We start from the raw sequence: 22,752 nt of genomic DNA, 5'->3' as shown, positions 1-22,752 counted from the left end.
AGATCCTGGTTCCTGCCTTCTGCCTGGCCCAGTGCTGGCCATTTTGACCATCTGGGGAGTGAATTGGGAATAAATTCTCTCTCTCTCTCTCTCTCTCTCTCTCTCTCCCTCCCTCCCTCCCACTGTGTGTGTGTGTGTATGGGGGGGTATGTGTGTGTCCCTCTGTATGTAACTCTGACTTTCAAAATAAATATTTTTTTGAAAGTATGAAAGTTAAGAAAAAAATTTATTTCATATACTTGAGATTAACCTTGAATGTGGCTTAAGTTGGAGCCAAAATAAAATAAGAAAGTTTATTTTGTTAGCAAAAAAATTCTGTAAGCTTTTCCATAGAACACTATACTCTTAAAGACATTTGTTTAAAGAATAAGTGAAAGACTGTGATGGAATCATTTTGGCAAATTCCATATACTGTATTTTTCCCTCCTAGAGATATACAATGTATATGAACATGATAAAGTCTTGAAAATTTTCTGATGTTCAACAGTATAACATATTTATATATTTATACATATCATATGTTTATTAAATTATAATTACATATAATTATATGGTTCTATATAGTTATATCTACAGTAAATAGCTATCTTTAAATATCTATATACACTTGTATATTGTTTCTCCCATTTATCACTCTTTACTCATCTATTTACAGGTGGAATCTTGACCTACAAAGTACAAAGTCATTTTAAAATAAATATTTATGAGAAGGAAGATAGGGTGGGAGAGTAGAGTTCCTATTCACTGGGTCAATCCTCAAATCCCTTCAACAGCTAGAACTGGATTGCCAAAGCTTTGTGCCAGAAACTCAATGCAGATGCACTGGAGGTAGGAACCCACATGGTTGGCAGGGACCCACCTGAACCAACAGTGCTGCCTCTCAGTACCTGCATTAGCAGGAAACTGTAGTCAGATGTGAGCCAGGTATTAAAACCCTGATATGGGGAGCAGGTGTCTTAACCATTAGGCCAAATTCTAGCCCTGTTCTTGCATTTGTGCAAGTGTGTCTACTCCAATCATTTATATTAGCATAGTTTTATAAATGGAATTCTTAGTCAAAAATAGTGAATATTATATCTATGTCTGCAGAATACATCAAAATTTGCTAAGAAAAACTTAGTGGTTGTTATAGAGATGAGGGCAAACCAAGCCACAAATGAAATTAACCAAAGGTTGTATATGACTTTTCAGGGTAAGGTGAGGCATGGAAAGTAAATCTGGGTTAAACTGTGAAGAGTCTTGCCTGAAGGGTGTATATTCAACCTCTGAAAAATTTCTTAGCTTTTCATTGTACTTTTTTATTCTTTCTTTCAATAAGAATGCATTATGTGTATAATAAAGATAAGTGCATTTTAACAACTAAGGGTTCAGTGAGAGCAGGAGCAATGGAGGATAGGGGAAGAAAAGTAGATGAATAAGAACAAATCTTGGTTTTATTATGACAACAAGATAATTCATTTGAAGTAAGATATTTGGATTTATGATATTAAACAGTTTGTAAAGTAAACAATTCTAGACAATGACATTGTCCAAGTTGTACCCATGAACCTGGGATACTGGCTGAAATCAGGTAAAAAGTTGTTGAAGGGAAGAGTTCAAGGTCAGAAGGAAGACTGGACGGTAAACCTATCCTGAGTAACATCAGCAGTTGCCAAAAGACTAATAACTTTTCATCATGTGTTAAAGGTCTCAGTAGAAACAAGTATGTGAGCAGATGGCAGACCAATAAAACAAAGGAAAATAAACTATTTAGTAGGTTTCTTGAAATGAGTTATTTGAAGTAATATAAAAAGCAATATTTTTGGAGTAAGCAATTTATAACTACAATGTATTTAATCTAGAAAATGACCCTGAGAAATGGGCAGGGAGTTGTATGGGCTTGAATGAAGTGGACAAGAATCAATTGACATTTAGGAAATTAAAGGCCTTCAGAAGGAATAATGGGCAGTGTTTAGAAGGCAGAAAGTCTACAGAGAGAAGCATAATTAATGAATGAATGAATCTGAGTAAAAATGGAAGGAATGACAGGTAATGAATTATACTAGCACTGTGATTATTAGTAAAGGGTCGGTTAGAGAGGGAGTAGAAACATGTATTAAAGAGGTGCATCAGTCATATTTCAGCATAGGTGTTGGAAATTACTCCAAATGAGAAACTGCAGAATTTTTGCAAATGCTATTGAAAGGAAATCAGCAGCCATCTGTTTGTGTCCATGCATGCTGCTACAAGATGCAGGCATTAGGAGGCTGTAAGAAACCCCCGTTAGCCAGCGCCGGGGCTCAGTAGGCTAATCCTCAGCCTGCGGTGCCGGCACACTGGGTTCTAGTCCCGGTCGGGGCGCCGGATTCTGTCCCAGTTGCCCCTCTTCCAGGCCAGCTCTCTGCTGTGGCCAGGGAGTGCAGTGGAGGATGGCTCAAGTGCTTGGATCCCGCACCAAATGGGAGACCAGGATAAGCACCTGGCTCCTGTCATCAGATCAGCGTGATGCGCGGGCCACAGCGCTCCAGCAGCGGTGGCCATTGGAGGGTGAACCAATGGCAAAGGAAGACCTTTCTCTCTGTCTCTCTCTCTCTCTCTCTCTCACTGTACACTCTGCCTGTCAAAAAAAAAAAATAATAATAACCCTGTCAACATCATTGCTGTCCAAAACTCCAAATGACCACATAGCACAAAATAGCAGTGTTGTTTTTTTAAAAAAGTATTTATTTATTTGAAAGGCAGAGTTACAGAGAGAGACAGAGAGAGAGAGAAGGAGAGAGAGAGAGGTCTTCTATCCATTGCCTGGTCTACTTCTGAAATGGTGATAATGGTTGGAGTTGGGCTAATCTGAAGCCAGTAGCCAGGAGCTTCTTCCGGGTCTCCCATATGGATGCAGGGGCCCAAGGACTTGGACCATCTTCTATAGCTTTCTCTGGCCAGAGCAGAGAGCTGGATCAGAACTAGAGCAGCTGGGATTTGAACCAGCGCGCCCATATGGGGCACTGTGGATGGTAGCTTTACTGGCTATGCCTCAGTGCCCGCCCAGGATTGTGTTTTATAGCCAACATGTCAGCCACCATTCCTGGAGGAGAAAAGGTGTCTTGGCCTTCTGTCTGTCTTTTGCATTCCAACTTTCTTATTCACATATTTAATTGGCTACTACAAATCCTAGTCTGTAGTGACCAGAGAAAGTAAGAAATTTAGTTTCTAGGATACAAGCCTCTTAGAAATAGTGAAGGATACAGGATGAATAAAAATGAGGACTGATAAACAAGTGCAAAACAGTTGTGAAAATAAGAGCTAAAAAAATCATGGAATAAGCAGGCATTTAGTGTAGAGGTTAAGATGCCACTTGGGAAGCCTGCACTGACTTTGAGCCTGACTTGGAGGTGGCTGGACAGCAACACTGGATGGTGGGGCACCCACAGCCCCTCAGGGTCCAAACGCCTAGGCAGAACTGTCTCAGGGAACACCTGTCTTTCTGTTTGCTGAAGGCTGGCAGGGTAGAGAGAAACCTCTGGAGAGTGTGAGGACTCTGTGGTTACATGAGAAGGTGCAGGATGTAGCTGGGTATTGAGATCTACCATGTCCAACTTGGGAGTTACCCTGGATACTTGCCCCACACTGGAGCATTGACCAGAGCTCCCTGGCTACACCCAGCACACACCTCTCGGTATTCACTGAAAGAGTAGATATTCCACTAAGCCACAGAAGAATAGCTCAAAGGTAAAAGCCTTCAGAAGGAAACAAAATCAACTCCACAAATGTCTGAAAACAAACACAGAAATTCAAGAAACAAGAATAAGGAAGACGCCCGGACCCCCCGAAGGAACACAGAAACCTCCTGCAGTGATCAGGATTGGAGTGCTCCAGGAGAGGCAGAGGCTCCCAGAACTGTGAGGGTCTGAGTCTTTAGAGCACGCTTTTTTCTTTTTGGAGGGGGACCAGAGCAGCAGCTAACAATCAGTTATAAGGGGAGGGGGGAGAACCCATCAAAGCTAGATTTGTAATCTTGTTTGCCCTGTCTAGCTTGCTCTGGATAAAAGGAAGCAACCATAAGAAGGTGGGACAGATAACTTCTTTCTATTCTCATGATAAAACTAGAAACTCAGAAGGGTCTTGCAAAAGGCAGCTTTGGGTAGAAACGTGAAGTGGGAGTTGGCAATTTGATCATGGTAAAGATAGTTTTGGGGGAAAGCAAGCATCTTGCACCCTCTTAGAGGGACTCCCTTTTCCTCATTACAACTGGGACCGCCTGTCACCAAAACCAGATTTATAGTTTTAATTAAAACTTTGGTGAATTCTTTGGTTGGTCATGTAAGTGTCCAGGCCTGCATGACTGGATACACAGAACCACACAAATGGCATACTTAGTGCTCTCACTTACCCTTTGTCTCTCCAAAGCCACTGGCAAGTGCTGGTTGGAAGTTTTGTTCAGTGCTGTGTCTACATCTCCTGAAATCCAGAAGGGGGAACCTACGATGTGTTTTCCTAGTGGTTCTCCAAGTGTGGTGCCTAACCTGCCAGCAGAGGCACCTGAAAATAGATTGGAAGAGCAATTGCTTAGGGACAAAAGCAGACCTACAAAATCAAAAATTTTGCATGTAATGCCTGGCATTCCATGTTTTAGTGAGACCTTAGTGATTCTGATGCATGCTACAATTTGTAAACCACTGTTTTAGACCAAAGAATTGTAGCAGTAGGCTTATTTTAAAATATTTAAGTTCTGCCATGCCCCTTAAGAGTGAGTCATGTACTGAATTTGGTAAGGTTACAATGAATTAAGGCAAAAATTTAAAACTTTAATTAATTTTATTTGATTAAAAGGCAGAGAGATACAGTAAACAAACCTTACACACACACCACCACGGAAGACAGATGGATCAAAGAGATCTCTCATACTGATTCCCTTCCCAAATACCTACAACTGCTGAGATTGGACCAGGACAAAGTCAGGAGACAGAACTCAAATCTGTATTTTCCACATGGGTGGCAGGGATCCAATTACCTGAACCCAGGGTACATGCCATGCTAGGCCAAATGCCCCTGCAAGTGTATATTTTTCAGTATCCTATATTATTCAAGTACATTCAAAGAATGTGTCTATGGATTATTGGGATAATCTGCTTTAAAACCACAAACAACATCATCTGAGAAGTTATTGCCTGACTTCATTTAATAAAAGCCCAAATATAGGTTTTTGGTAATAAAAAATAATAGCTGACATTCACATAGCACTTTGCATGAGTCAAATTAAATATTTGCCTATAGGAAGATGTCTTTATTATTAGTGTTAGATATATTTAAGTATAAGAAAGTGCATACATGTGACAGAGCTGAGATTTCAAGATCAAGTTTGAACCCAGGGTCTGTCATTAAGCACTACCTATCTTCTGGAAGCATCCATGTTATCTTTCTTTTACATGCATCTACTAAATTGTAAAATCATAACTTTAAATAAATATTAAAAATAGAACATTTTAGCATGGGCCTTTTCTCCCTAAACTTAAAAAAATACAGATATTAGCAGTTATAATATTGCTGTATAGTGTTCCTAAAATTAACTTTAAAATCATACTGCATTAAAAGATAGCTGTTTTAAGTGATCCGGTTGATACTATGATATCTAATTTCCAGTTGAAGGCTATGATTGAACTAAAAGAAACACAAAGAAAATGAAATACATCATTGCCACGTTAGGAGCTCAGTGTAAACCAATGCTTTTCACTGGACTAGCCTTTCTCTTTTCTTGAAGTAATGGACCATTTTGTTGCCTTGACTTTGCAATATGGTTTGAAGACTCTGGAAGTCAATAATCCTTTTAAAAAGAGAATTAATGAATTATTAGGAGTAAACAATTTCAGTGATATCAGTGGGGCCTATTATTAGGTGATTACAAACAATACTTATATGATCACAAATATGAATTGTAAGTATTTGCAATTTTATTTTTCTGTTATCTGCTGTGTGTGTAGCTTTCTGATAATGGGAATTTTATAAAAATAATTTATTAAAATGTCTTGTTTAAATATCTACTTGTTATGTTAGATAAATTACAGCACTGAATAAGACTTGAAAGCCCCATTTTTTAATGCCTAGGAAATAAAGTAATGTATGTTCATGACTGTGAAAATGAAGCCACTATCAGTTCTGTTTGGGAAATAATATATAAAAGTTAATTGCTTTCTGAGCATGAGATATCTATGTCTCAGGTAGATACTAATTTAATAGTGTTCTTAAAATATAGTTAATGATTCAAATATTCAAAATTGTCTCTATATTTTTATAATAAGATTTTCTGCAGCCCACATTTAGAGAGATAATACTTAACGATAACTTTTGATTTATGTATCACTGAGAATGGTAATATTTTTCTGGTATTTCTGAAAGATTTTAACTCAATATGATTGACAACTGAAAAAAAAAAAGAAAAGTGAAAATGAGTGTTAAGGTATGAAGTTGATCATTATAAGAAATGTTTATCTTTAAAGAGAGTTTTCAAAGTTGTACATTCTGAATGATATATAAAACATTTGGTAACTAAGTCAATAGTAAGTTTTTTAATTAAATTATAGTGTATTCAATGTTAAAGATGTATGCCAGAATTTGACTTTTCTCTTTGTTTGTAAGCTAATTTTTTAAAAAGATTTATTTACTCATTTAAAAGACAGAGTTAAGAGAGATCCAGAGAGACAGATAGAGATCTTCCATCTGCTGATTCACTCCCTGAAAGCCTGCAACGACTTGGTCTGGGCCAGGTCAGAGCCAAGAGCCAGGAGACTTGCAAGCTAATTTTTAAGGGTTAGACTTCAATGAGGATTTTAAAACATATAAAATTGCTACTCTCTTCATCTTAATAGAAAAGGCAGATTAAATTTTGCTGTAAGATAGTATTTTCATAAGATAGTCACAGAATTACTGGGGTAAGATGGTTTGTCATGGTGTTTGTATTTACATCTGTGTAATGTATATACTTGATATGCACCATTTACAGATGAATATCAGTAAAGATACTATTGATAATGAAGTGATGTGTATAGTTCAGGCAAAGTATGAGGAAAGGTCCTAATTATCTAATTTCTATCAATTGCGTGGGTTCTTTATAGGTACTTTCTTTCAAATTTTTTTTTTTTTTATTTGAGGAGCAGAGTGAAAGAGAGAGATAGAAACAGAGACAGAGTAAGCTGTCATCCACTGGTTTACTTCCCAAATGCCCAAAATGGCTTACACTGGTCCAGTTCTCCCATGTGAGTAGCAGGAATCCAATTACTAGACCTATTATTGCCTTCCAGGTTCTGCACTGCCAGGGAACTGGAGTCAGGAGCTAGAAACAGGAATTGAGCTCAGGTACTCCAGTGGAGGATGCAAGCACCTTAACTGCTGGCCGACTGCCTGTCCTGATATTTTCACTTAATTTAGATTACAAAGGCATTTTAAATACCTCATTGCCTACTAATATAATAGAAAATTTGTCTTTCCTTTTGAACTGTGATACTGTTTACCTTTTAAAATTCAGTATTAAAGTAAGGTAATACACAAATTTTATAATATAAAATGACTATCATGCATGTCAGCTAGAAAAAATGTCTTAATGAGCATTTTGACATCAAATGAAGAAAATAATTTCAATTTTCTATTATAAAATAGGTGAGTCTAGATGAGTTATCACCTATACTTATATATTTTAAAATATTTTTACAAAATAGAACTAACAGATATATTAAATACATAATTTGAGCTCTTTTTTGTAACTTTTAAAAAATTGTATTAATGAAAAGAGAACAGCTTTCATGTATTTCATAGATATAATTCTAAGAATATAAAACTTTCTTCTTACCCTGTTTTCCTCCTCCCTCCCTTTTTTATTTTATGGATAACAGATGAAATATATATTTCTTTATCCAATCCTATTGCCTTTATTATTAGCTATCATAACTTACACATTGGTGCTACGTATTTAGAGAAAGAGTCACATTTTCTATTGGGTAAGAATCAGTTTGAAACAACGCACTAGAACTTGTACTGCAGCACACCCATGACAATAACAAAAGAAATGGAGAGGAAAAGAAGCAACGAATGATGAGGCAAACAGGGCTCTGTTAACAGTGAAAATCAATGAGGGAAAAACGGACCCCTTTATTTCCATTGATTTTTGTCTTTGCCTTGTTTTTAGAGCTGGGTTCAGTTACTCAGTTATTCCATGATATATTTTTCTTCCTTAACTTCCTTCCTGTTTCCATTTTTTTCTTTTTTCTCATATGGTGTTGTGAAACATACTTCTTTTTTTTAACTTTTTATTTTTTTAAAACTTTTATTTAATGAATATAAATTTCCAAAGTACAGCTTATGGATTACAATGGCTTCCCCCCCCCATAACTTCCCTCCCACCCGCAACCCTCCCCTTTCCCGCTCCCTCTCCCCTTCCATTCACATCAAGATTCATTTTCAATTCTCTTTATATACAGAAGATCAGTGTAGTATATATTAAGTAAAGATTTCAACAGTTTGCCCCCATATAGCAACACAAAGTGAGAAAAATACTGTTCAAGTACTAGTTATAGCATTAAATAACAGTGTACAGCACATTAAAGACAGAGATCCTACATAATATTTTTTTAAATTAATTAATTTGCAACACCAAGTGAAAAATACTGTTGGAGTACTAGTTATAGCATTAAATCACAATGTACAGCACATTAAGGATAGAGATCCTACATGATATTTTTTAAAAATTGATTAATTTTCTATGTAATTTCCAATTTAACACCAAGTTTTTTTTTTAATTTTCAATTACCTTTATATACAGGAGATCGATTCAGTATATACTAAGTAAAGATTTCATCAGTTTGCACCCACACAGAAACACAAGGTGTAAAAATACTGTTTCAGTACTAGTTATAGCATTACTTCACATTGGACAACACATTAAGGACAGATCCCACATGAGACGTAAGTACACAGTGACTCCTGTTGTTGATTTAACAATTTGACACTCTGAAACATACTTCTTAATAATAACACAGTTCCCACAAAAGACATCAATGTCCGTGTGACAACCAAACTCAAATAATCAGTTCTGACTTCTTCCCAAACTCTGGGCATATAATGAACCACCACATTGGTATTGCTATGGTATTTCATATTGCATATGAAAGCAACCATCCAAAATTGTGGAGATCAAAATAAAGCACTTACTATTAACTTTTGATATATTTTTCTCCATAGTTCACCTCAGTAAGTGGCAAAAGCTTTCAAGGCGAAAAATAAAAAACTCTGGTTCTTTTTTTTTCCTTTAGCCCAGCGTTATTTAAGCAGCAAATTCTGTACACACCAAAAGCTTTTTAAGTCTTTCTATTTATGTTTATTTTTATTATGACCACATTAGCATAAGACAACATCATTTCTTATTGTTAAATCATCTCTGGACTGAGCATCTCTTTTCCAGTAGTTTCCCTCTTATCTAGATTCTGTAGGGCAGTGGGCTAGTATTTTTAAAATGTAGGTAAGATAAGTGTTGAACAAAATGTCTATCTGAAATTCCCCTGTGGTTTATTTATTCTGATATAAATTCAAACTTCTTACTACGGATTAAAGGGATTTATTGTAAGCCTGCCTTTTATTCTCTGACTGCTTTTCTCTCTGTCCCCATATTCCTATTGCACTGACCTGATTTCTAAGCTTTCTTATCCCTTAAATCATTATGTTTGTTATTCTTTTTCTAGGATGTTGTTTTTTTATTTTAGTATCAGTAATATGTATGTACTGTATTTTTCAAAGAATTTTATCAATATCAGAACTATCTGATCAAATTATTTAACTCCTTGTTTATAGTCCCAACTAAATCATTAAGTGAGAACAAGGATTTTTTTCTTTTTTGTCACAAGAATCCTGCAAGAATGTCTACTCGTAGTAATCCTTCAATAATGTGATTTGAATACATGACCATAAGTTTTGTTCTCATCTCATGATTTACCCAGGTAAAAAATTCAGAGGAAATGCTAACAGTTACATTAAGCATTGTGTGGGGCATTTGATGATCCAAGTTACCAAATTACATTTAGAAAGATGCCCAATTGCCTGAATGCACAGCACAATTTGCAAGTCACATGTCAGCAACTTCAGAATACATGGCCAAAAGCAATCTTATGAACTAAAATAGATAGCTTTAGTCATTGCTGCTGCCCTCAGGATGCATGATGGTGGAAATTAAGCCATCCTATATATATATATATATTAAAGGAATATTGTAAAAATCTGTATCATCACCAATAGGCACCTATCGATACCTGAGAATGAAATGTAAAGTATCTTTGATAGGACACTGGTTACAGTTAAAAACTGATGAATTCTAAATAAATTATGAACTTTAGTTAATAATAATGCATCCATTTCATTCAAACTGTAACAACTACACCATACAAATATAAGGTGTTAATAACAAGGGAGACCATGTGTATCAGGGTAGGAGAATGTACAGGATCTCTCCATATAGTCTGCTTAATATTCCTATAACTCTAACATTGTCCTAAGAAATAGTCTATAAGCAGAAAAAAATCCATTTCTTACGAACTTGTTGAGATTGAACTTAAAGGAAAGAAAAAGAAAATCCCTTTGTAAATATTGTAGTGGCACTATTCCATAGTCAACCCCATACTGTGTCAGGCCATCTTTTCCTATTTTAGCAGAAACAAAAGTGTTCTAATGAATTTTCCAATTGAATTCCATGTATTAAATTGCTTAGGGTTCTAAAGAACAAGCTGTTTTACTGATAGTAGATATCTGACAATAGTTAATGAAACTGAATTCAAGATTTCATTGAGTGCTACTTTATTTTTTTATAGTAAAGCTAATGAAAAAGAATTTGTTTTGGCACAAACCAAGTCACAACTACTGCATTATGTGATAATTGTCCCCTAATTTTTTCCCAACATCAGTACAACCCATCAATGAAGAAAAGGTGGAATAAAATTAGGATAAATATTCAAGCAAAATAATGAAAATAAGAAGAATGTTTTCTCTGAGAATTTTAACTTATATAGAAGAGTTTTCCAAATTGTAAGTCTATGAGAGAAAATGTGGGGTTTTTCTTTTTCTTTGGCTTGAGGATTAATACTAATTTATAAAATAAAACTATTAACGAATAAAATAACTATACAATAATCCATAAATTTAGTATTATGTTTATATTGAAAAAAAGTGAAGTTGCAATTGATTTAACATTTTACTGAAAAGGAAAAGACATTTGCCTTAAATCTTCTTTTCAAAGGACACATTGGCTAACTTTGATAGAATGGCTATTTTAACCATGTCATAATAAATTATTGGGCATAATACGAATATCTACATACTGTGAGCTGTACATCTTGAGTCTTCATTTCATATATCCCAGATTAGCAAAGACATCTTGTTTTATCGAGCCAATATCGGTTCAAGGATTTAGTAATCTAGTTTAATTTGCACATTTTCACACATCACATACTTTCCTTTTCCATAATGAAGGGCAGCCAGAATTTAATTAGTTCACAGAGTTCACACCACAGGACAGGCAGTCTTTTAATTAGTAGCATATATTGTTTCAGATGTTTACCTTGACACACCATTAACACAATGAACAAATCACACAGAAGCCTAGAATGTGACTGGAAAACATATTTCTTTTTTATTCATTATTTCCATTTATGAAAGTACTTTTGCCATCTAAGTTATTAAAAAAGAATATTATTTAAGTTAAATACCTTCACTAGTACTAAAGTAGAAAATACAATTAGGTGGTGAAAAACATGTTTTTCTCAGAACTTGTTTCTTAGGTGCAGAAGGGAAGGCAAAAACTTTACCATTCCTTCCCTTCTGTGTTAGATTTCTTGCTAGACATCTTGCTTTACTTATTGTTTAGGTTATATAAAACATGTAAAACCTCAAACACATAGGAATGATTCAAATCTATCTATTCTACCTGCAAAAAATTAACGAGGGGATAGTTTTGTTACAAGTGGAAATGTCCATATGATTACTATTTCAATGTAAATCTCATTTCTCATGTCCTTCCTTTTTTAAAGTTATTAGATTATTTATAGAATCATTAAAAAGTTTGCTTTTATAAAACTTTTAATGAAGTTTTCATAAAGCAGAACTACCAAATTTATATTTTGTTTGTTTTATAAATTGAAAAGAAAAAAAAATCTTATAATTGCAGCCTCTAAACATTTTTGTAACCAAAATAAAATGAATGTAGCAGTAATGGAATTAATGTGATATATTAAATAAATATTGGTGGGGGACCGGCTCCATGGCTCACTAGGTTAATCCTCCGCTTGCAGTGCCAGCATCCCATATGGGCGCTGGGTTCTAGTCCCGGTTGCTCTTCTTCCAGTCCGGCTCTCTGCTGTGGCCTGGGAAAGCAGTGGAGGATGGCCCAAGTGCTTGGGCCCCTGCACCCACACGGGAGACCAGGAATAAACTCCTGACTCCTGGCTGTGGACTGAAACAGTGACCATTTTGGGTGGTGAACCAACGGAAGGAAGACCTTTCTCTCTGTCTCTCTCACTGCTATAATTCTACCTGTCAAATAATAATAATAAAAAAAAGATATAGACCTTTCTTTTATGAAATATATATCTTTTCAAATCTTGACTTGAAATTAATTGCAAAATATGAAAATACAGATGGTTTGGGACACTGTTGTGTGGAAAAGACTATAAACAGGTAACCAGTATTTAGATAATGTGTAAAGTATTTCCCAAAGTATAATTAAGGTTTATTTATACATTTCATTTATTTTTCTTCATTTCGTAAGTATTTGAAATCAGAACAAAATTGATTTGATTATTTTTCTTTTTCAATGTTTCTGCTGGTTTGTTTATGTGTTTTAATAAAACAGAAAAGAACCACACCAGAAAGTTTTTATTATAAGCATCACTGCTGAACTTTCATCTGTGATTACTGTATTTTTTTTTCTTTTTTTGTTAGACAAGGGTTTGAGGACTATTAGCTAGCATTAATACTTCTTTCCAAAGTAAGCAGGAAAAGCAAAGGCATTAAAAAAGTCCTCATGTATTTGTTTCAACTGCTTGGTTCATGTTTGAAGAGTTAAAGTGTTTAAACATTTGCAATTTTTTTGTTTACTTTTCTGTAAAATAGAGATTTTTTGAAAAGAAAATAGTGATTCATGCTGCATGTTTTAAGCATTCACATTCATTTAATATAATTTATTTTTTGACAGAATAAGAAAATAAAATAGCAGATTTTTTCGTTGATTGTTTGAAGCCTCTGATTTGTCAACTTTCCTTTTACTTCCATCTGCTGGTTCACTCCCCAGATGACCTCAATGGCCAGCACTAGGCCAAGCTAAAGCCAGGAGCCAGGAACTTCATTTGAGTTTCCCACATGGATGACAAAGGCCTAAGCACTTGGGCTATGTTTTGCTGCTTTTCCCAGACGATTAGCAGGGAGCTGGGTCAGAAGTGGACTCTTCGGGAACCTAATCAGCACCTATATGTGATGTCAGCATTGCAGGTGCTGGTTTTATCTGCTGTGCTACCATGCCAGTCCCTAAAAATAACCATTCATTATGATGTGTTTATTCACTTTTTTACAAATAGTGTTACTGAGTTATAACTCAAATATCACAGAATTTGTCCAGGTAAATTGTACAAATCAGTCCTTCTTAGTATGATCACAAAATTGTGTAGCCAACACCACAATCATTAACATTGCCTGGGAATGAACTCCACACCCGTTACTAATCAGTCCCCATTTCTCTGTGATCCCCCTCCTGACATCATCCAATATCTTTTCCCTTGACCCCCTGAATACCACCAGTCACTTATGATTTCCTGTATCTATGAATTTCCCTATTATAGCCATATTTTCAATACTCTTCCCATCAAACTATAGTTAGAAATCCTTTGACAAACATCTCTCTATCCATCTCCCTTCACCATCCGAGTCTCTGGTAACCATCATTCTAGTTTCAACTTGTATGAGATTAGTTTCTGTAAGATTCTATATATGAGTAAGATCTTGCGGTATTTCTATTTCTGTACCTACCTTATTTTGCTTATTGCTTTCAAGGCTTATCTGTGTTGTGGTGAATGACAGGGTTTCTTTCTTTTTGCTGGTTGAATGTATTTCATGGTGTGTATATGCTTCATTTGCTTTATTCATTCATCTAACTGAGGGACACTTAGGTTGATTCCATAGCTTTGATACTGTAAATAGTTAGAACTAAACAAGTGAGTGCAGATATTTCTTCAATACACTGATTTCATGTCATCTGCATATATACCCAGAGATGAGATTGCTGGATCATATTATATTTTTGCTTTTAATGCTTTGAGGCATCCCATGCTGTTTTCCACAATGACAATTTATACCCCGTGTGTTAGGATTCCCTGTTCTCTACTTCCCAGCTCCACTTGTTATGTTTTTTTTTTGTTTGTTTTGTATTTTAGTAGTAGCAATTCTAACAGTCAATGTGGCTATTATTTGCCTTTCCTTTATGGTTAAAATGTTTAGTATTTTTTATATAAATTTTTCTATTTGTATGCCTTCTTTTAAGATCTTTTTCCCACAATTTAAGGCCCAAATTATTAAACTTCTAGAAGAAAACAGGGCGAAAATGAATATAGACATTAATCTGGGCAACATTTTTTTGGATATGCCTCAAAAAACAGGCAATAACAACAAAAACAGTCAAATGGGTTTAAATAGAACTAAAAATCTTCACAACACAACAAGGAAAACAACCAACAGAGTAAACAATCTACAGAAGAGGACAAAATATTTCCAAATTATACATCAGATAAGGAATTAATGTCCAAAATTCGTTTAAGAGATACAAATAACTCAATAGCATGAATATGTTCTTTAAGGAAGCCTGGAACTTGGTTAATTCAAACTTGGGAAAAAAAAAAAACTAAAAGTCTTGTTCAATTCTAAAATTTTTGTCAATATTTCATGATATTTCAGTGTTCTAGGGAAATGTTAATGTTTCACTATTCTCACAGTGAAGTGTAAGTTTGACATTTTACAAGTAGCAGAAACATAATACTTTTGCAACTGTTAATTTAGTTTGACTTTTGAGTCAACTCTTACAGAACTTTTAGTTAAGTCATCTTTTTTCATTCTTGTTATTCTCTCTACTCCACTCTAAGGAAGATGTCACACTTTATTAATGGCAAAAAGTGACTGAAATGCCAGTGTCAATGCTGAATATTAAATAATTTAATTAAAGTAATTAAAAGAGACTACAATTATTCTTAGTTAATTTTAGAGTATTTTTTTTTCCTGACACACACGGTAGGGCTTTATTAACTGGGATGACACACGTGCACACATGCACACACACACACACATCCTGGGGGTCTCCTGTCCACGGCGATGCCTCCTCCACCAGGAGCTGTGGCTCCTCCATTGCAGGGATACGGACTCCTGGGCCAATCAAACAAAATATGTGGAACGCTTCACGAATTTGCGTGTCATCACACATACCAAAATTGGAACGATACAGAGATTAGCATGGCCGCTGCGCAAGGATGACACGCAAATTCGTGAAGAGTATGGTGTTTTATAAGGCATTTAAACTTCATTTTTAGTAAGCATTGCAATGATCTATGATTTTAAAAAATTATATATTAGTAACTCAATGATTTATGAAATAGTACAGTTTTATCCATTGTATGAAAGAGCCAACTCATTAAATACTTATGCATTCTGTACATCACTATATAATCTCTCTGTGTCATGATTTTTCTTTAAGAAAAATTAAAAGAAGGCAGTAGTTAGCCAAGTAGTTGAGACAGAGGTTAAATTGCTCTATCCTACATCAGCAGGCCTAGGTTTGATTCCCAGCTTCAGCCCCTAATTCCAGCTCCTTCCAGTGCAGATCCTGAGATGCAATGGCTCAAGTAATTGAATTCTTGCCAACACTGTGGGGGACCTGGATTGCTTCAGCTTGGTTCAGTCTTGGCTGTTCCAGACATTTGGGGAGGGGGTGAACCCAGACAATGGGAGCTCTCTCTCTCTGTGTCTCCTAAACAAATAAATGAAAAATGATTTTTAAAAGAAAAGAAACAGTGTATGAAAGGAATCTGTGCAGATACAAAAGAGCCAAATGTTTTTTACCCCATCTAGTCCTGCTTTTTTTTTTTTTTTTTAATTTTGACAGGCAGAGTGGACAGTGAGAGAGAGAGAGAGAGAGAGAGAGAGAGAGAAAGGTCTTCCTTTGCCGTTGGTTCACCCTCCAATGGCCGCCACGGCCGGCGCACTGCGGCTGGCACACCGTGCTGATCCGAAGCCAAGAGCCAGGTGCTTCTCCTGGTCTCCCATGGGGTGCAGGATCTAAGCACTTGGGTCATCCTCCACTGCACTCCCTGGCCACAGCAGAGGGCTGGCCTGGAAGAGGGGCAACCGGGACAGGATCCGGCGCCCCGACCGGGACTAGAACCCGGTGTGCTGGCGCCGCATAGCGGAGGATTAGCCTACTGAGCCCCGGCGCCGGCCTAGTCCTGCTTTTCTTACACTTCCTTGCCTTTCATGCATCATTTTTATAATGCCCTATTTGTTTAACTCCCCCAGGAGTATTTTCTTTTTTCAAGATTCTTTTTTTTTTTTTTAATTTTAAAGGCACAATTACAAATTGAGAGAGAGAGAGGAGAGACAGACAGAGACAAGGAAATCTTCCAACTGCTGGTTTATTCCCTAAATGACTGCAAAGGCTAAGGTTGGGCCACACTGAAGCCAGGAGCCAGGATCTTGTTCCAGGTCTCCTACATGCTTGGGCTGTCTATGTCAGAAGGCGAACCAGTGCCCATATGGGATGCCCATGTCACAGACAGTGGTTTCACCCAATATGCCACAGCACCAGTCTCCATGGGAGAATTTTCTAACCTACATTCCATATGTTGTTTTTATTTTGAGTGCATTACTATCATGTAATTAAATTGTAAGAAGATTGTTAAATTCATTTTTGCTACAACCTTTTGTATACATTCATCATGAATTTGAATTTTCTTAGAGGAAATATTTTGCTGAATGGTTTATGCAATGTGGTGAAAGTATGGTACAACTCACAGTAAGAGGAAAGAAGAGTAACAATTCTGTGTCTGCTGTAACATGAAAGACCTTTGCCTTAAGAGACTCAAAATGAATAATTTCTTGCCAATGGAAAATGAAGTAAACTCTGAATGCTTGAGTAGTAACTGTGATTTCTTTTTTTTATAATAATTCCATTGTAGTCACTGTTGAGTTATTTGATATTTAAAAATTTAAATTCATCAATAGTATATCAGACAATATTGATCATTTATATCCTTTATTATTAAGGCTCAAGAAGCACTGGTTTTCCATGATATTCTTTTAAAAATGATTTATTTATTTATTTATTTATTTATTTGAAAGACAGTGTTACAGAGAGGCAGAAGCAAAGAGAGACAGAGACCGTTCTTCCATCCACTGGTTCACTCCCCAGATGGCTGCAATGTTCCAGAGCTGTGCAGATCTGAAGCCCCGAGCCAGGAGCTTCCTCCAGGTTTCCCATGTGTAGGGGCCCAAAGACTTGGGCCATCTTCTACTGCCTTCCCAGGCCATAGTGGAAAGCTGGATTGGAAGTAGAACAGCCAGGACACAAACCAGTGCCCATACAGGATGCTGGCACTGTAGATGGCTGCTTTACCCATTGCAACACAGCCCTGGCCCCATGATATTATTTTTTAAAAGCCATGCAGTACACTTTTTTTCTTTCTGTCACTATCTGAGATTTATGGAATGCTTTTAGCCAATGCAATCTGTGTCTGACTATTAAGCATTCTCTGTTTGTAGATGGTACCTCTCTTTGGTGCTGATATATTAGATATATTAAATATCATTAGTGATCTTGACTACTTTAAAATTTACTATAAATGAGTGAAACCAACATTTTTATTTGATTATTGTTTATTACCCTTGACCATATTCCTGCTGAACTATGGCCGTTTTACCTATTGAACTTTTGTTTAGTGAATCATTAAATTTTGACTATAATGTAAATTTAAAATGTTATCTCAAAAATTTAAAAAGGAAAATAAATCTGAATATAATAGTAATAGCAGCTTCCTCACAGGGATGAACAGTTAAAGGGGGCTAACTTTTATAATTTGCATCATGTCTGGTCTATGGCATTAAATAAACTTAGCTAAAATAAATAAATATCTTGGACAATCATGGTGTGTCCCTTAATCTTATTCAGTACAGTCTCATTTCAAAACTGCATCCTTTTTTCATGAATATCTTTGAAAGCATATATTTGATCTATGCACATATTTGAAAATGTAGATGAAAAGAAAGAGATTTTACACTACTCTGCTGTACATGTCCTGAAATCTTGTTGTTTACTAAACTGTCATCGCTCTATTTATATTTTGGTGAACATTTCATTTTATAAAGATTGATAAAATGTTTATGAGTGACAGTGCTGACCTTGCTGTAAAGGCACAGAGGGACATAATATCATGCTGCATATTAAAAGTTTTAGGGAACCTGGAGGTGCTCTGAAGGAAATGTTCCAGAAAATGGTAAAGATCCATAAGCAATTGGGGTCAGTGGAAGTCCTTGTCACGGTAGAGGACATCAGAAACACAACTATCGATTGGAGAGGCTTGCAAACATTTTATGGGCAAGAAGTAGCAGAAAGTACAAGATCATTTGCTAAGTAGTATGTCGGATGTGCCACATATTCCCATAAATACTGTGCTCTAACATCTTACTCCTTCAGTGGATCCTCAGTCCCAAAGCACATCCTACTCTTGCTTGAGCACACACATCTTTGAAAAGATATGTTAACAAAGAGCTTGAGGATTAGTGGCCTAAAGTGTTAAATTTGCCATTATACTATTTTTAAGAGAAACGTTAAATTATCGTTGGTTGAAAAGGAATAACTAGACAGCAGTCATTTGCAGTTAAGCTCATAGGCATTAAAATATAAGAAATATATTTTGGTAGTCAAAGCCTTTTGTGAAAAAGATTTATTTTATTCATTTGAAAGGCAGAGTTACATATAGAGAAAAAGAAATCTTCCATCTACTGGTTTACTCCCCAAATGGCCCCAAAGGTCTGGTTTGAAACCAGGAACCTGGAACTCCATCCAGGTCTTCCATGTGGGTGGCAGGGATAAAAGTACTTGGGCCAGGGCCAGCACTGTGGTGTAGTGGGTAAAACAACCACCTGCAGTGTTGGCATCCTGTGTGGGCACCCGTTCTAGTCCCAGCTACTCCACTTCCGATCCAGCTCTCTGCTACGGCCTGGGAAAGCAGTCAGTGGAGTATGGCCGCATGCTTTGGTCTCCTGCACTCATGTGGGAGAACCAGAAGAAGCCCCTGGCTACTGGCTTCAGATCAGCTCAGCTCTGGTCACTATGGCCATGTGGGGAGTGAACCAGAAGATGGAAGACCCCTTTCCCTCTTTCTCTCCCTTTTCCTCTCCCTCTCCCTTGCCCTCTCACTCTCTTGCTCTCACTCTCACTCTTTGCCTTTCTGTAACTCTGCCTTTCAAATAAAATAAATAAATAAATAAAGTACTTGGGCCATCACTAGTTGCTTTCCTTGGTACATTAGGAGAAAGCTAGATTGGAAGTAGAGCAGCTGAGACTTGAATTTCTCTGATGGGATGTACATGCTGTAGGTGATGTCTTAACCCATTGTACCAAAATGCCTACTCCTAAGGCATTTTTAAATATTGAATCAAACAAATAAATTTATGAAATGTATTTAGCAGAATGTTTTTTTGTCTATAAGTAGATTAAAGCTTACTTTTAAGTAAAATGGAAACCAGTCATGAAAAATAATTGACATAATTTGAACTTGTTCAAAAACCTGGAATTTCTCAGCCTACTCACCAAACCTTGTGAGAACGTGAGCAGCCCAGCTTTTTAAGGACATTTTACACAGATATTATCATTTATATTCCCAGTTCTTCCCCTCGTGTATTACTCTAAAACATTTTCTCCTCTTCCTTTCTAAAAATGGCAATGAATTTTTCAAATGTGGAAAGAGAATATTTAAAACTTCATCCTTTTTAGCTGACTGCTCTATTATAATTATTCAACCACCTGTCAAGAAATTGAAAAGTACATGTAGGTAGGTGTCTGATTGACTTGATACTTCTTTTCCTGTTAATAACAAGGTTGATATCTGCATGTAAAATAAACAAACCAAAAGAAAATCTTCATGGAGGCCTCTGATAATCCTGTAAGAAAGTGTGCATGTGTGTTTATGTGTTCATTCACATGTGAACTCAATTGAGTTCCTTGACAGATTTCATTAAATAAGAAACCAAAAAAGCTTGCAGTACATACTCACATCTGCTTGGTAGTATATTGATGTTTGCAGAAAATCCTTATCAAAATTTAATGACCCTAAAGGTGGTTATTGATTTTCCTTTCCCCTCAGACTATTTTTCATTTGTGATATTGACTTGCCACAAATGAATGTTTGCTTAAGATACAGTATTACATGTTATAGAGCAATCCAACACAAAAGGCTTAGAGGTCTTGTGCTCTACAAGGAACAGTGCAGCTCATGGATATCAAAGGAATGTAAAACAAATCCAATCTGTACTTCTTAGTATATATATATATAAATTTTGCTTTATTTAATTTTTAGGTGTGTAAGGTAAAACTCTTCAGTGTCTTGCCCATGTGAGTTTGCTTTTGGAGTAGTAAAGATAGATGATTGTCTGAGTTGTCTAGAGTTACTGTAAGAAAGGGACACAAATTGGAATGCTTAATCAAAGTGAATATAGTGTGTCCCAGTTCTGGATGCTACAGTTCCAAGGCCCAAATGTTGTCGTGGTCATGGTCCCTCTGAGAGCTCTTGGGAAGGATGTAGTCCATTGCCTCTCTCTTACCTCTCATACTTCCTTGACTTGTGGCAGCAGAATTCCAGTCTTCACTTAGGTGTCTCTTCAGATTTCCCCTTCTCATGAAGATGTTAGTCATATCGGATTAGGGGCCCACCCCACTACAGTGTCAGAGTTGAAGCTTGGCTGTTTTTAACTGCTGTGACTTTAAATCCTGCATTCTGCAGTCCACTTATTTGACTTAGTCATTTGAACCCAGTGTTAGCCTGAGCAGCTGTCATTTATTATTCTCTCACCCACTATGCTTACCTGCTTTGGTGTGTTTTCTTGTAACACTTCCAGCAGTGTCTTCTTCTTGACGAACATGGCCATCTTGATGGATAATGGGCATCCAACTCCTTCATTCAGATGTGGTTGATCTCACTCCCTGTCCTGAAGCCTGAGCTCTCATTCTGGTATCGGAGTTAGAGAGCATTGTTTTTCTCTTCTCTACTAAACATGGAGATAAAATGGATACCTGCATGGGTACCATAAGACTCAGTCGACCCCTAGATCCTTTTTCCTCAGATGGCAGCCAGAAGGTGATTGTACTGAAACAAGCAGCTAAGTACTATCTTGAAATCGAATGCTTATCCCTTATAATCTAGAAGGAATAAATCTTGGGAAAAAACCTGCTTATGTACAACTCTTTCTGACTGATTAAATTATGCAGTGTAACTATTGCCATTATATTCATGTAGCATATGAATGTTTTCAAATCGAGATGTTTTATGGAAAAAGATAGGATTCCTTTGGCACATGTTTAAAAAGTTACTTCAAAAAAATGCAGCCGTGTGTGTAACTCAAGGACGATATAAATGTACCCAAACTTCACATTATATCCCATAAATTATTATATGTCAAATAAATAAATTTTGAAAACATATCAACTGTAGCTTTGGTTTAAATTCTCCAATCTCTTTCAGAAACCTTACCCATTTGCTAAAAAGCTGTGCATGGGCCCACTTTATTCAATAAATGGTCATCAAACTTTATGTAGTGACCCTTTACTTCTCTGGAGTTGTTTTCTTTTTTTTCTTTTCTTTCTTCTTTGGAGTTGTTTTCTTCTGCTGCTGGTAATAGCTATCAGAATTATAATTTTTTCTTCTCCCAGAGAAGTACTAGTTTCGTTGTTGTTGTTGTTGTTGTTACTAAATGAAAACATTGGAACACAGATTTTTTTTTTATTTCAGAGTAGTAGAATGTATTATTACTGTATTTTTTGCAACAGAAGCAGCAACTACATTTATTCGTTTCATCTTTTCATTAAATATATGTTATTATACTTGTATATTTGTTATAACAATTCTGTTGTGGAAACAAAACTAATCTTAATGTACTTAACATTTGGGGTCATTTCTTTAATTCTCAAAACTCCTATAAATGTCTGGCGAATGTTTGCAGAGTTAACTGTAAAATCACAGACTCACATCCCAACTAAGCATTTTTAAGCAGGTGTCTTATAACAGAAATATTGGTTACTGTTTGATTGCAGCAAATGCAAAAATACAGTTGGATATTCTTCTAATAAATTTCCCATTTAACAAATTTTGCAAAAGACACATTTATTTTATGCAAGTATTGGTTGTCACTTAAAAGTGCTATTCACTTTTTCTTCTTATTATCAATCATTATAAATATGACTTGTAACTCTGTACAGGATGACTAGTGATCAAGTTTTATAATAATGAAAGTGAAGGAAAAATGATTTGGATTTTTAAAACAGAAACATTAAGAAACATAAAAACTCTGAAGATTGAAATAAGTTTGCTTTAAGTAGTGGAGTATAGTTTTTAGCACATATATAGATTTATTTTGAAACATTTTATAAGTGCTCAATAGGTCATCCCTTAAAATGTTCATAGTAATAAATGCTAATTACTTACTGTTAATAGTAGGATGGCT

General features: G+C 35.9%; 1 protein-coding gene and 1 pseudogene across 1 annotated transcript in view; both read left to right on the top strand.

The window, feature by feature from the left end:
* CCSER1 (coiled-coil serine rich protein 1) overlaps positions 1-22,752 on the top strand; it is a 1,228,673-nt gene that overhangs the window by 924,988 nt on the left and 280,933 nt on the right. The window lies entirely within an intron of this gene.
* On the top strand, positions 15,453-15,547 carry LOC133766103 (U6 spliceosomal RNA; annotated as a pseudogene).

This window comes from Lepus europaeus, chromosome 8 (assembly GCF_033115175.1).
Source record: "Lepus europaeus isolate LE1 chromosome 8, mLepTim1.pri, whole genome shotgun sequence".
Lineage (NCBI taxonomy): Eukaryota > Metazoa > Chordata > Mammalia > Lagomorpha > Leporidae > Lepus > Lepus europaeus.
This window is presented reverse-complemented; position numbering and strand designations above follow the sequence as displayed.